The sequence below is a fragment of the Cynocephalus volans genome, chromosome 7 (genome assembly GCF_027409185.1).
Source record: "Cynocephalus volans isolate mCynVol1 chromosome 7, mCynVol1.pri, whole genome shotgun sequence".
NCBI lineage: Eukaryota > Metazoa > Chordata > Mammalia > Dermoptera > Cynocephalidae > Cynocephalus > Cynocephalus volans.
In genome coordinates, this window is record NC_084466.1 from 119,211,096 (window position 1) to 119,223,573 (window position 12,478).

General features: G+C 38.3%; 1 pseudogene; it reads left to right on the plus strand.

The window, feature by feature from the left end:
- The first annotated feature begins 10,175 nt into the window (after positions 1-10,175).
- LOC134381729 (interferon-induced protein with tetratricopeptide repeats 3-like) lies at positions 10,176-11,042 on the plus strand (annotated as a pseudogene).
- Positions 11,043-12,478: the final 1,436 nt, after the last annotated feature.

The following is a 12,478-nucleotide window of genomic DNA, read 5'->3' on the forward strand; positions in this document are numbered from 1 at the left end:
TCATTTAATTTTTCACTTTGTTCCTTATACTGTTCCCAAAGTCAATTGGTAAGAAAATAAAAAGTTTTACTATAAAGATGAATAGGTAAAATAGTAAACTTATATAAAAAGGTTTTGATATTAATAGATTTTGTTTAGATTCAAGTGTAATTGTTTTTAATAGTAGTACAAAATATAATAGCACATTATAATTAAGTTTCATTATATAAAACCATGTCATAAATGTTGTGATTTTGGTTAAGATTTAAAATAATTAACATAAAACATAAAACATTAAATTGCTAAATATAAGTATAAGTAAGATTTAATAGAAATTTAGAGTATAAATTTATATGTAAGTTTAAAAGGTTAAGAATTGTGATTCAGACAAAAGTCTGATGCTCTCTAATGCCAAGCAAGCTGCTATTGTATAGTTTCCTGGTCACAAGCCACAGGCTTTAGGGTGAACTATTGATGCATGAGTGGGTGTTTTTATCACAGCGTAACTGCTTTGGAACATTCTGTTTTTTCTTTTTCTATAGAGATGAAATAATAAATGTTTTGATTAAAACATAAATCATCATGTAAAAGGTTAAGTAAAAAATATAAATAAAGCAAGATTCTTGTGGTTGGTGTCCACACCTGCACTAGACACCTGTGGTCCATCTCTTTCTTTCCTCGCCAACGCCACACCACCTATTCAGGTCCAACGAATCCTGCGGAGCTGGTCTCTGGCAAAAAACACTTTGCTTTTGTCTATGCTTTTTCCTTATACGTAATATAAAATATTACTTTTTTATAATATAATTAAGTAATATATAAATATGTTCTACATAAATAATAAATAAAACAGATTGTAAAAAAAACTATACTGTGTTCTTTCATATAGGTATGTAATGGAAGTACACAGAATAAAAGATTTTTGTGAACAATTGTTTGTGGCTTTATAGCACCTCATGTAAAATACACTTGAGAAAATGGCTTGTGTGAAAGATGTCAGTGTGATGACTAACTCCTTGTTAGTCATCAAGGAGGTGACTTTCCTCCAGAAAAATAGCTGTCATTTTGGGTTGCACTAATAGAAGTAGAATAGCCTAAAAAGGGGGCGATGAGACGTGTTCTAAGCTGTGCTAACCATGAGTTTCTTTTTAGTGTCCATTTGAGACTCCAGTGATTTAAGGATGAACTGAGACCTGGCTCTTCCACCACCTTCCTGCCTTTTACTACGGCACACCCTCCTGTTTCCTTCCTAGCTTATTGAGAGTTTAATCTCCTGCCTGTTTAGTCAAAAGGGACTATTCTCTAGAAGAGGAGGGAGAATGAATTAGCAGACAGATAAGAGTGTGAGAGAGGCCCTGAGCAGCCTTGGGATTGGGGAAGAGTTTTGGAGAAGCATCCAGGGATTAGCTTTCTGTCTGAATGGCAGGTGGCAGAAAACAGGGCAAGATGGGAGTGCGGAAGCCTCCCATTTCTGGAAGAAATTTCTGGAAGAAATGGGAGGTGAAGATTTATAAATACACTGGTAGGAGCCAAGTTCTTGCCATGACCCCTCAGTTAGAGACCAGGACTTCTAACCAGACCACAAGGGATGACAGACAGTCCAATGGAGAAATCCATCTGTTTCTTCAGAAAGTAATGAGAAAATATTTATTTAAAAAATAGCAAGATTATCTCTGTGTACTGACATGGAGAGATATTCAAGATATCATTTGTGAGGAATTTTTTTTTCTGACCCCTTTTTTCTTTTTATTGTTCCAGGAGGAGAAGTGGAAATTTCTGAGCTAAGCTATACCAATGTTCCTTTAATGGTACCATTTCTTAAGTGGGTTTCAATGTACTGTTTTGGAAATTATGGCTTAATAGCCATGATTCAGAAAAAAAAACTGACTGTCTTTTTGTTTGCCTTCAAGCTGTTATAGTCCTGATTTACACTAAAGAAACTGTTACCTCAAATGTTATAGGTGAAAGGCTTGAACAAGGAAGTATAAAAAGGAAAAGCACATAAATATATTTCAAACTATAATTGTGCTATAGAGGAAATCATAAATGACATTGATTTAAAAAACAGAGTGGCTATTTATTTATTTGTTTGTTTATTTATTTATTTATTTATTTATTATTTTTGGCAGCTGGCTGGTAAGAGAGTCCAAACCCTTGACCTTGATATTACCAGCACCACAGTCTCCCAAGTGAGCTAACTATTTATGATAAAAGGTAAATATTTGTCTGTCAAGTACTCATTATAAATTTTGATGAGGACTCCCTCCTTGACCAAACTTTAGCCAGCTTCCTTTTCAGTTAGACCCCTGTTCTTGACTTGGCCCCAAACAACACCCTCCAACATGCACACTCCTGCCTCTTGGCCCACAGAGTCCAGTTTTAGCAAAGAATCCTACCCTTGATATTCAGTCAAACTCCTCTTCCCCAACCCTGGATATCTAAACATGTTCCTTTTAGTAATTGTCCATCCACCCTGCCCATTGGCTATAAATCCACACTTGTATTCAGAGTTGAGTTTAATCTCTCTCCCCTATTGCAAAGTCTCTCTCCCTTACTGTAATAGTCTTAAGTAAAGTCTTCCTTGCCATTTTTGACAAGTCCCTATCACAAAATTTCTCTTTAACTCTAAAAGGCTGGTATTAATACCTGTACTTTATAGATGTGGAAACTGAGCCTCAACTATATCAAGTAATGATTCAAGGTCAAACAATTGGTAAGTGGTAGGGACAGATTAAACTCAAGCATTGAGATTCAGGAAAATAAATACTTCACCACTGCATGTTGTCTGCCTTTTTCAAACTCAATAGCTGGTGAAGACATCTCAGTTTGGAACCAGTTTAGGTCATAAATGCCAGCTTTAGAAGAGGATTAGATTTAGGCAGGATGGATGATGGTATTTGGCAATAAGCCACAACATTGAGGTATGAGGTTCAATCCTCTGGCATGAACATCATAGGGCCAGCTACTGAGGACCATGCATACTGTGGCGATTTAGTATTCCTGGCTGATAGATGTTCAACACTGGCTCTTGGTTCTCCATCAGCATTAACTATTATGGTACTATTGGAGTTTTCTCCTTAGAATTCCATGTGCTTTCACATGTGCAGTCTCTGCATTGTTGCTGTTGATGAGGCAAGGGCTATTAAACTTTATTCTTCCCATTCCACCGAGATGGAAACCAAGGCACTGAACTACTAAGTGACTTTCCTAGGGCCTCAGACCCAGATAGTCTAGACCTAGAACTAGATTCCAGGATATGGATTCATGAGTTTTTTGAGTCATAGAATTTTATCCTGAGTCAGATCCTTAAAAGAATCACACAGGCCAATGATTTTATTTCTCTGAAAATAAAACTGAGACCTGTTTTATGATTTGTCTAATATCACAGGCAGTTGGGGATAGCCCTGGGAGTGAGAGCTGATGCCAAAACTCATTCTGAACATAAAATAGTAAGAATAGATACTCCTATCACATCTATTATGTAACAGGCACCATTCTAAGAGTTTCACAACAATCCTATGAAATAGGTGCTACTATTTCTCTTTACTTTACAGATGAAGAACTGATGCAAGTTCACACAAGTAATGAATGGTGAGCTGAAATTGGAACCCATGTAGTTTAGATCCAGAGAGTTCTAGCTATTAAATACCACATTGAACAAGTGAGGTTCTAGAATCAGGCAGACCCAGACTTCCCTCCCTGGGCATGTTGCTTAAGTTTTCTGAGTCTTCTTTTATTCATCTGGTAAATGATCATATCTCACATGGGTGTCAAATGGAATAAATTAGGTGAGTCCTATAAAGCTCTGAGAAAAGATTCTCAATCAATATTAGCCAGTGGTGTTACCATTAATATTAGCTAGTGGTAACAACAGTGCTTCTGAAACCACCCTAGCCCAGTGGTCAATTTTAGATTTCTAATTATGTCACTGATACATTTCTAGTCCTCTCTCTAGTAAATTTTACTCTTCCTTGTTAGAGGCCAAGGGAAAACTTTCCTTCAACCCTCTGATGGTTCTCTGAAAAATCAACTAATAAACAGATTAATATGGAGAAAAGGCATAACACATTGCATTATTTTAACATGCTGGGAGGGGAAATGGACAGGGGAATCGCAAGAGAGTAATTTCCCAGTTTCCCAGTGGGATACAGATGTTTATATGCCTTTCTTCCTAAGGAAGGGGAAGATGGGGGGTTGGGAGTAAATGATTTTTAGAGGGACTCAGTGGGCTGGAGAACATACAATGGCCAAGACAGAATCTATCTGGCCTGCAGAGCAGACAATGAGTGGTAAATAATTTTCTTCAAAATATTAAATGGGACTGAAATAAAAGACAATGTTCTGTGATAAAAGTTTGTCCAGTTGTGTCAGCAGACTCCAGTCTATTGTCCTGTGACATGAGTTAAGTTAATGAAAACTCAGGAAAAGGATCAGAGGTCTTTTTCTTTGGTGGGTCTGGACTTCAGTGCTTTGGAATGTGACAGAGGATTGAGAGACAGGAAGAGGGAGAGGAGGTCAGAGAGATCTTGAGACTGCTTTATTTTATCATGTCAAAGCCCCATGTTTTGTGATAACAGTTTTCTGCACCCCAACAACCTGAATTTCCTTACACACACTTCCTTAAGCATTCTGTCCCAGCTGAGTTCCCAGCCAGAAAGATCAAAGCTCTCACTGCCAGATGTCTCCTCCTCTAGACGGAAACCAGTATAGTTGAAAGGTAGTTGTATGTGCCAGAATAAATTTCCATTTCATATTTTCAAGTACACAAAAAGGTCCCCTTCATCAATGGTATTGTGCTTCCTTTCCTCAGGAATCTGCACTCAGTTCAGGCATATTTCTGAAGAGTTAAGTCAGCCTTCACCAGAACACTACAGGACAACAGCGCTCAGCCTGAGACCGTGAGGTAAAGGACTTTTTCTTGCATTGATCCCTTGAAATGTGTATAGGCCTTTGAAAATCTCAAGGCAAATTTTCTTAAGTGCTGGATTTTGGCATCTGCTTAAATATCTAACATACTTTAATCTAGAGAGTAATTGTTTCTGTTGATTCAGGCATTTTTGCATTCTGTGGCACTGCCAGACTCACGCAGTCTATCCCTAATGGAAGTTTTTAGAAATCCTAAGCAGGAAGTGGCCAGAGACTGGAGAGGGGGAGGACGTCCCAGGAGGTGGAGGGGTAGGGGGAAGGGCAAATCTCTTTCATTTCATTGTCATAGGCACATTTCATCAATTAAGGATGCAAACCAGGCAGAAATGTTCTTACAGACTTTTGTTTTTCTGTTTTTCATTTGAAAGGAAGCCAGGAGCGGAGCTATTTCATTATAGTTTTTAAAGGAAGCATACTCAGCTTTGGGAGCCCTAGTAAAGGATGGACTGGATTTAGCTAACCTTCCATAAGGAACTGTAATCAGGCACAAAACCAAAATCTACATCTCTTAGGTCTCCCAAAGCCTCTACAATAACTAGGCTCGACCAGTCCCAAGCCCACCCACTCCCTTTCTGTTTTAATTCTCAGGGATCTTTAAAAAAAAGCAAAGTAGAACAAAACAAACTAGAATCATGAAAGTCGTTTCTGAGGATAAAAATACTATTAGCATACTTAATAAACTTTGGAAAAATACCAGCAAGGATAAGGGAAAAAATTTTTATTGTTCCTTATATCACCAACCATAAAATATTTCAACATTTGATGTGTGTGTGTGTGTGTATACACACACACACACACACACACACACACACACACACACACACATATATACATACACACACACTTTATAAAATAGAGTTTTAAAATAAATTTACACTTGGTTTCATCTTGTCTTTTCGCTTAACACAGTGTTTTCCAATGTTCTTAAAATTTTTCAATAACGAGTTTTGAGGAGGGCTTGATAATAATGTTGCAAAATATAGATGCACCATGATTTCTTCATCTCCCTCTTTCCCTTTCTTTCCTTCCTTCCCTTCCTTCCCTCCCTCGTTCCTTCTTTAATTCCTTCCTTCTTTCCTTTCTTTCCTCCTTTCGCTGTCTCTGTCTCTGTCTCTGTCTCTCTCCTTCCTCTTCCCCCTTCCAGATTCCTTCCTTTTCAGCTTAATTAAATGTATACGTTTATACCATTTAAATAGTCACCATGACCTACAAGGTAGGAGAACTAGCAGTCTACCCCCATCCCACTCTATTTCCACTCCCCAGAGACAACCACTTATAACTCTTTTAGTGGCAATTTTGTTACTTATCAGCATATTTTTAAATAATATCTTATGTTGGTTATTCTTGATTTTTAAAATGTTAAACATTGTCTATTGGTTTTCGACATAGATCCTCTTTCCCCAACACACACACACTCACACACACACACACACACACACACACACACACACACACACCCCTCCTTTCCCACATCGTCCCTTTCCATAGCTTTGTTTAGATTAAGATTCAGTATTTAGAACATTACAACCACGTAAAAACCATTCACAAATGAGCCATGTCTTGTTCTACAGTGACCTTTCTTTTCCTGTATTTCATTTAATTTTTTTTCCCGAAGTTAAAAGAAACAAAACAATTGGTTAGTCCTTTTGTTTCCTTTTCTTCATTCTAAATACTTGTTATCATCTCAGCCCCAAACTCTCCTCCAGCTGAATAAATCGCCTCTTCGTATTTTTAAGTATTAGGTAAGCTATCAGCTTCACATTTCTGTGGAAATCACCACAGAACCTTTTGACTTACTCCCATCTAGACTGTTCTAGGCCTGCTGCAAAGTAGCAAGTACTGTACTTCCTTCACCTTTATCCAAGGTTTTCCTTTCACCTCTCTCTTGTATGAAACCTCTTATATTGGAGCCTGTGTTTGGAACATTCCCTTACAGCCTTCCAAGGAATAGTGCATGTAACGTAAATTTTTACTTGCATGTATGAAAATGTCTTGATTCTTTCCTCACATTTAAACGATTATTTGGCTGTGAAAAGAATTCTAAGTTGGGAGGCTACCAGAGGTGGGACAGGGGGAGGGGGCTGGGGTGAAATTGGTAAAGGGCCACCAAAAATGTTTACATTGTGTAACAATAAAATAAAAATAAATAAGTAAATGAGAATTCTAAGTTGGAAATCATTTTCTGAGTGTTTTGAAGGTATTTCTCCATGTACCTTGGTAAAGGTTTGTTTTCACCCATTTAGAAACTTATACCTTTCACTTCAGGAAAGTTTTAGTAAATATTTATCGAATAATTTTTATTCCTTTCATTTTCTTTTGTCTCTCCTTTTGTAGCTCCTTTTACTCCAACATTGATCCTCATAGACTGATCCTCTAATTTTTCTATCTTATATCCCCTATTTTTCTCTCTTTACCTGCTTGTTCTACTATTTAAAAGATTTTCTTTTCTAATTCTTTTAATCATTCTTTCTGAGATTTTCATTTTTTTAATGATTGTTTTAATTACAAAAGGAGGAGTTAAACCCTCATTTTTTTCATAGCATTTGTTTTTACTTTATAGATGCAATGTCTTCTCCAATATCTCAATTTATTGATGATTATTTTATTTATTTATTTTAACTCTTATTCTCCCTTTGAGTCACTTTTGCCATTTGCTTGTTTTGGTTACTGTCTTCCATGTTAGAAGCTTTCCTAAAATTTCTGGGGCTCCTTTGATGCCGGTTCATCATTAATAGTGAAGCACTAAGAAGCGGACTGGAAGCTTGGAACACATTAGTGGGCTTGATGACTAGGCTTCCCTACAAGGGAAATTACTGTACCATTTTGTTGGGGAATGCTTAATGTCAGTATCTCTAGGCCTTTGCTCTTGGGCTTTTTTTATTTCTTCCATAACCATTTTCTAATCGCTTGCCTGGAGGGAAGAAGCCTGGCTGTAGCATTTGGAGAGCTGATTTGGGAGGAAGATGTGGTCTCAAATTCAATATGCAAACATTTATTTACTCTCCTGTTTTCAGTGTAGTACCCCAGACTTCCACTGTGTCTGTTATCCCAAGTCCAGACCCTCTATTTTATCACCCTTGTAAAATAATCCTACAATCTTCTGCCTGGATCAGGGAGTGGGAGTTGAAAGAACCAGAGGTAGGGTCTATAGATATAGCTTCCTAAATTACCTTTTAACCAGTTCTTCTATTCTTAGCTCCAATTCACCCCATACACACATACACACATGCACACACACATACACATTCTGTAGTACCCTGTGCCACTAATTCCTGAGTCTTTGGAGAATCCTGTACTATAAATTAGGTTGCTTCTTGAATTTCCCCTGTTGCTGACAGATTTAGCTTCCTCCATTATCACCACTTGTCCAGTTCTTTCAGAGTTTCCAAGATTTTTTTGCATTTTTGTACTCTTCTATTCTCTTTCTCTTGTGGATTAAAGTCTTAATAAAGTGGGTAATTTTAGTGGGATTTGAGGAGGGAGCTAGAGCAGACTTATGTGTTTTATTGATAGTCCTACGATACCTTTAAATTATTTTTATAGACCATCATCTGGTTTGTTTAAAATTTTAAGAAGTTGTACTAATCCTGCAATGAATATCTTAGTTCATAAATCTTTGTGTCATCCAGAGAAGCAGAAGCAGCAGCAGATATATATTAAGAGATTTGTTGCAAGGAATTGCCTTATGTGATTGTGGGGGCTGACCAGATGTCTGAAATCCACAGGGCAAGCCATCAAGAAAGACAGGCTGGAACTCTGGGACATGGGCTACAGCTGTTGTCTGCAGGCAGAATTTCTTCATCAGAGAAGTCTCAGACCTGCTCCTAAAGCTCTTCTACCAACTTATTTGGGCCCTCCCAGATTATCTAAGATACTCTCTTAAAGTTAACTGATTATGAACTTTGCCCATGTCTTCAATATAGATTCACAGCAACACCTACATTAATGTTTGATTGAATAACTGGGGACTGTCGGCTAGCCAAGTTGACTCATCGAAAGACCATCACAACCTTCTACTGAGTATCTGATTTTCTCTATTTCCTAAAATTCAAAAATTTAAGCTCCTAGTATGTCCAGCCACAATGCCCTAGAAGTTCTGCATTAAAATATGCTCAAAAAAAAAAAAGAAAAAGAAAATGCTCCAAGCACTCACACATGAGGGTGCCTAACTCACAAAGTCCTTTCCAGCTTTGATTTTTAAAAAATATAATTGAAAATTTTTAAATAACATGGAAATATTGTTCATTTAATTTTCATGTCTGATTATTGGTGACCATTTTTCATATTATGTTGGTAAATTTTAAACTACCTGCTCACATTAATATTTTCTTAATAATTTATTAGACTTTATGTATTAAAATATCATACTTTTCATATTTGTTGTGATCATTTATTTCCTGGTTTTTAGTTTTCTCTTCTTTTTGTGAATAGAATTTGAAAGCAGCATCTTTTTGTCATGTTTCTCACCTGCTCCAGATTTCTCTTCACCTCTGTAGGGAACTTGTCTACTGTCTTTGTGGCTATAGGGAATTCAGGCACTGACCAGAAAAAGGTGGTAAGTTATGGCATCAGGTGGTACCCATCCATGTAGGAAGTGGGGAGCATTGAAGTTGTTTCAATTCTTGAGTTCAGCTGAGAGCCAGCTCAGCAAAGCAAATCAACTGAGACAGTGCCACAGATATCACTGCCCTCACAGTTACAACTTCAGGTGGACAAAAAGCTTACGATGGGCCAACTTGAATAAACTAATTCTCTGTGCACACCCTATCCCTGTGAAAGGATTCCTAAGGGACATCAGCTCATATCCAGCTCACTGTCTGATTTGCATGCATTTAGACAGATTAGCAAAAACTAACTCTTAAGTCTAGGAATGAATCTAATCTGGGTGGAAAGAAACAGTCTCCTATTTACAGGCTGGCCTGGCCAGGACTGCTAGGCTAATCTTGGCCAGTGTTGTTCAGGATTAGTGCTGTCTCCCCATGTTAGAATGACAAGAATTTCTCCTTCCCTCATGTCTGGTCCATCCGTTAATATCCTCTCACCACCACGTGCAAGGCAACTTGAGACAGCATGCAAAAGAGGTCATGAGACTCAGTGTAAACTCCAGGTATTTGAGGATGGGGAAAGAGTGCAAAGTTTCTTACCTTCTGTATGTTTAACTTCTTCTCAGAAGTGGTCAAGTAGCCATTCCCCAAACTTGTCGCTTTGTTCATCAGCTACCTCATATTCCAAAATGTTCACTTTTCTTCCCCTACCTTTAAATCACCAAACATTCCTTGGAAAAAATCTTACCACAACTGAAATATCACTTTACCTGGAATCTATATGATGAAGAAAGTTTCTTACATGATTTAGAAGACAGAGTGCATAACCAGGTGGAGTTTCTAAATACAGAATTTAAAGCAATCATGTACAATCTGTTTGCCTATGTTAAACACCTCAGAGGCCAGAATGAGGTGGCTCTGGCATACTTACACCAAGCAGAGGAGTATATTCTGCAGGAGCAAGCCCACCAAGGCAAAATCAGATATCTGGTCACCTGGGGAAACTATGACTGGATCTATTATCACATGGGTAAATTTCCATAAGCTCAACCTTACATCAGCAAGGTGGGAAATCTTCATAAGGAGTTTGCAAGCTCCTATAGAATTGAATGCCCTAAGATTCACTGTGAGGAAGGATGGGCACTTTTAAAATAGGGAGAAAAGTGTTATGAATGGGCTAAGGAGTTATGAATGGGCTGTTTTGAGAAGGCTCTGGAAGACAAGCCCACCAAAGTTCTCCCTAGGCTTGGCAATCACTCTTATCAGTTGGGAGACAAAGCACCAACAGAGAACACCATTTGCCTTCTGAGGCAGGCCATCCAGCTGAACCCTGACAACCAGTATATAAATCTTCTCCTGGCTCTGACTCTTCAAAAGATCAGGAAGGAAGCAGAAGAAGACAAGTAGGTTGAAGAGGCCTTGAAGAAAACGCCATGTCCAACAGATGTACTCTGTAGTGCTGCCAAATATTACCGAAATAAAGGTACTCTGGACACAGCTATAGAATTACTTAAAACAGCATTAGAATCATTGCTGAACAATGTCTACCAACATCTCCAGATTGGTTGCTGCTACAGAGCAAAAATCAGATAAATGCAGAGGTCAAGAAAGTGCACGACTAATGAAGAAAAACTACAGGAAATGATGAAAAGTGCTGTGCATCATTTTAAGAAAGTTGTTGAGTTCAATATTAATCTCTCCCGTGCCTGCTCGGACCTTGCCTGCCTCTGTGCCAGAATGCTGAGGCATAGTATTACTTCCAGAAAGAATTCAGTAAGGATCTCACTCCTGCCGAGAAACAAGTGCTCCATCTGTGGTACGGCAACTTCCAGCAGTACCAGAGGACGTGCGATGACACTGCCATCCACCATTACCTGGAAGGCTCGCACATCAATGGGACATTGAGTGAGAAGGAAAGACTGGTTATAAACCTAAGAAGAATTGTCAATAAATGACTCTCTGAAAACGCCTTGGATGCTGTGGGTTGGCAGCTCTCCAGATTCATTCGTGAACTGAAAAGAAAAGGGCACCTGATGGCTGGTGGCTCTGAGAGAGGGCTGGGATGCCCACTGGACAGTCCAGCCTCAGACCCTGGAAGATTTGTCCCCTCTGCATATCTGGCTGAGAAAGGGGGTAACGAAGCCATAGAGGGTTCAGGTGGGGCCAACCACCCAGAAGAGCAGAAGGCCCACAGGAGACCTTCCTACCAGGTCTCTGGGCTTCAGATGGAGATCAGGGAGAGGAAGAAAGAGGGGTAGGAGGCCTGGTGCAGTGGCGAGAGAAGGAAGAGGGGAGACAGAGAGCCCCAACTCATAGGAGCTAGGCTGAATGGGGGGGCTTTTCATTTTCTGCTGTCTCTTTTCCTGGTTTGGAAAATTCTCTTATCCAGATCTGGAAATTCAGAATCACTTTTCTTTTGTCATATAGATACTTTGAGCAAACACTTCTTTGAGGGAAAGCACTTGCTTTGGGACTCTGTGATTATGGATTTTTCTCAGTTCGCATCAGATTTTCCAGAAAAGCTCACCCAGTGCCTTACACATGGCCTGACACCCAGTAGACACTTCCTATTTGCTGAGTGAATGAGCGACTAGAATTCCAGGGATGACTGATCCCATCTCCACACTCTTCAATTTCCAGAATAAGTTTCATATAATCAAAGTTTTAAATGCTTAAAAAATAGAAATCATAATACTGTAAGAATTCTTGAGAGAATTTTTTAAAAAATCGTGGAATCTGGAAGTTCTGAGTATGAAACAAAACAAAAACCAAATTATTAATAAATTCAACTACATTAAAAATATATACAAATATTATATGAAAGAGACACCTTAAAAACAACAAATGACAAACTAAAAGATAATATTTCAACACAGTACTAGGTAAAGGATTAATTTTCTTAATGCTGAAATAGTTCCTGTAAATCAAGAAGGAAAAATCAACCCAATGGAAAAATGGGCAAAGGTCAGGAATACACAGGGAGTGAAAATGACTTTTAAACATATGTAATAATTGTCATTGTCACTCAC